Genomic DNA, 3,630 nt, shown 5'->3' with positions numbered 1-3,630 from the left:
CTATACATGACACAAAGTCCTAGATGTTGTTATATACAATCCACACAATAGAAAATATTTTTCAAGAAATTCATACAAGATCCTAATTTATAGTGTTATGGAAGAATTTTGGGAGATTTGCAAAGGTATATGCCACGGGGTACCAGTTATTCCATGTTTTCCTCTGCTCTACTTCTTTACTCAAGCCCTGCTGATCAAAGTAGCCTGGGGTTTACTGGCAGAAATGTGGGAGTAACTACATAAACACAACAGCTTATTATTATTATTATTATTACCTTCACTACTTATATGTTTTCCAGGGATTTCTTTTATAATCTAACTTTAATTTTCAGATATATTTGTTTTTTCAAAGTCCTTTAAAAGTATTACAAACATCAGATTACTTTTGAATTACCATTTGTAATTGTGTTTATATTTGTGAATATCTCAAAACTCATTTAAAGGAAGTTTATGATAAAAGTAAGGGGTATTAGTTCCTCAAATACATTGTTATGTGGGGAATATCCCATTCCTCTTAATTTATTGGTAATTATCAATTTAATTGTGATATAGTCCACATATTCTTAAATTGGAGCCATCATCATCAGAGTAGCATTTTTTTTCTCAAGGTTAACTAAAACCTTAAATTTGCCAGGTGCTGGTGGCTCATGCCTGGAATCCTAGCTACTCAGGGTAACAGTTCAAAGCCAGCCTGGGCACAAAGTCTCTGAGACTTTGATCTCCAACTCACCTCCAGAAAACTAGAAGTGGTGCTGCAGCTCAAGTGACAGAGCACTGTCTGTGAGCTGAAGAGCTCAGGGAATGTACCCAGGCCCAGAATTGAAGCCCCAGGACTGACAAAAGAATCAATCAAACAAACGAAACTAACATAATAAGAGTCTCCCTTTACTTCTCTGAAGAGCTTCATGCCTTAGCTTTTGAAATTCTACATGAGCTCCTAACAGTACATTCAATAAGAGAATATTCTTTATTGGTCGAAGATTTGTACAGACATTAAGGATCTGATATCTATTTTCAGCTGCAAACTCCCTCCTCCTTTGCATTGGTATAATATTCAATCATTGATATTGTTTAATGCTGTTTTATACTTGCTATATATGATTAGATCAAGAAAATAAAAACAGGATAGGCCCATAGGTACATCTGGAAGTCTAGCATCTTCCATCCTTTCACACTAAACTTGGTGACTACACACATTAATCATTTTATTGCATGAGAGCAAGGTTTTTATTTCCACTTTAGCTGGCTCTTTTAATCCCTATAGTTTAAGACTACAGTGTAGGATTGGGTTAATTGGAAACTGGCCATCATGATAGTTACTCTCAAAGACTTGGTATTTTAACAGAAACAGCTAAAAGCTATGCCCAATAGAATCATCCCCTTTCATTCTGTATTTTCAGCCTTCTTCTTATAGTTCATATAACAGAATAGTGTTTTAGTAACAGTAGCTTAGTATGAATTCTCTAAGAAATAGAAAACAGCACATTACTCTTTTCCAGGTTTTTGGTTAGAATATTCACAGTGCCTTCCTAGATTCAAAAAGCAGGCATATTTATATAGCATTTTAATAGGCTATCAGGTTATATTTATTCACCATATAACCATAAATAAGTTAGTATATACAATTGTTAGAAGAAAATGTTGAGCTGAAAGGGTACAGAGTACTTACAGATCAGTCTTCTTTTTAAACAGTTGTTACCAGTAAGATTTGGTGGCCTTAATTAGAAAATTAATCAGATTTAAAATGGAAACTAGAATATATATTTCCTAACAGAGTAAGTGTACTTTGAAAAAAAAACATGTCACTACCATTTTTATGCCAATATTTATTGGTATAATCATTGCATCTGTACAGTCTAGCACATAGATGTTACTGAGGAGATTTAATAAAAAGTCTGTTAATTTCAGAGTACAGCTTGAAGGTGCCATCATTTCAAGACTGGAATATGAATTATGGAGTAAGACCACCTGGGTTTGCTTTAAGTTTTAATGTAACCTCAGATGGGTATTAGCATCCCTTTCAAACTTCATCTGTAATAGTAAAAGAAACTACAACATAGATTTGTTGGAGGGTACATTGAGATTGTTTATAGTGTTCCAGTAATAGTTTCAAGCATCCTCATCTATAATAGTAATAGAAACTACCACATTGATTTGTTGAAGGGTACATTGAGATTGTATATAATGTTCCAACCCCCAATCAGTGGTCTATGTCTTCTAGATATCTTCCTACAGTTTAGGGTAGAAATACCATGCAATTCTTTTCTAAATATATTTGTTATCTCACTGTAATATGGAAAATCTGAATGCATGAAGGGGGTAGATACAAAAATATTGAGATGAACGAGATGCTATCAAATTATTTGATTAGAGTGTTGAAACATTTTAGATGTTACCAAACTATAGCAATTATAGAGGAAATTTAGAGCAATGAAGTGACCATTTGAAGTGTTATTGATGAATTTAAATTAAAATAGGTGGTATGGCCACATTTTTCTCCAGCAACCTTTGGTTATTTAGCAAAATACAGATCAAAAAGAACTGAAATCTTGTAAGAAATATAGGAACGAGCTTGAGCAGAAGAGGCAGCACGCAGGGGACTGGACGTCCGGACCAGCTTTGGAGCAGGAATGCGCTGTGGCCTCTCCTGGCAGCCCGAGCTCTCTAACCTCCTGCTTTCTGCAAATCCTCCCAGTTCATCACTCTTTCCACACCAGGGGCCAGTAGGGCTCCCAGCTCAGACCAGCCCCCATGGATGCACCGGAGAAATGGAATGCACCGGAGAAATGGAATGCACCACTGAGCTCTGGGTCTCCCCGGCTGACCATTACTACCACCTCCAAGTTGCTGGTGATGCTCTCGGAGCCTTGCTCCTCACAACAGCTAATGATGAGCTTCAGTGAGCTGAACACTGGTGCTGGCCCCAGTAGGGCCCCCCGCCCCCCTCTACCCTAGGGGCTGGACCAGCAGCATTACAGGGAGAAGAGTGTGCTGTGGCAAAGGTGCTTGGAGAGGCTGGGGTTATCTCAGAAGAAGGGGTCCCCAGGCCACGTGAGACACAGGCACCGTGACCACATGGCCCCCTATGCAGTGAAAAGGAACACAGGGCCCTCTGCAGACGACAGGGCTCAGAATCATTGTCGATGCTGCCAGAGCCCTGCGCAGAATGCAGGGGTCTGGGGGAAAGAAATGGCACCGCCAGTTCTTCCTCCTGGGAGTCACTTCTGCAAGGCCTCAGTGGCTTGACCCTTAGCATGGGCGCCAACCATCCCGGCCCTCTGCCAGAGGAGACAGCAGCAGCAACAACAGCCACAGCTGCCTGAAGAGAGGTGCCAACCGGAGAGACAGCAGGAAAACAAGAAGATGCTCCTGAGGCTGCTCAAGACGTGGCTGAAAGACAAGTGAGAATGGTCCTCATGGGACAGACACTGAAGGGAGGCAGATATGCTGCGTGGGTAGCTCTTGGACCCGTGTCCCTCTTAGACACCACTGAGCTTACTTCATAAGACTCCCTCACCCTGTGCTGACCAGAATCCTCCAGCATGACAGTTCATTTACTCCCAGGAAGGCCCTCAACTCTCCTGCCTGCCGTGTAAGGGCAGTCGTGAGACACTGTGGAACATGGGAGGC

The 3,630-nt window shown here is 40.6% G+C and overlaps 1 pseudogene; it reads left to right on the top strand.

Moving 5' to 3' along the window:
* Positions 1 to 2,787: 2,787 nt before the first annotated feature.
* LOC150056862 (protein FAM156A/FAM156B-like) lies at positions 2,788 to 3,405 on the top strand (annotated as a pseudogene).
* The last annotated feature ends 225 nt before the right edge of the window (positions 3,406 to 3,630 follow it).

Source organism: Megascapheus bottae, chromosome 11 (genome assembly GCF_031878675.1).
Source record: "Megascapheus bottae isolate mThoBot1 chromosome 11, mThoBot2.hap1, whole genome shotgun sequence".
NCBI lineage: Eukaryota > Metazoa > Chordata > Mammalia > Rodentia > Geomyidae > Megascapheus > Megascapheus bottae.
Note: the sequence above shows the minus strand (reverse complement) of the source record. Positions and strands in the feature narration are given on the sequence as shown.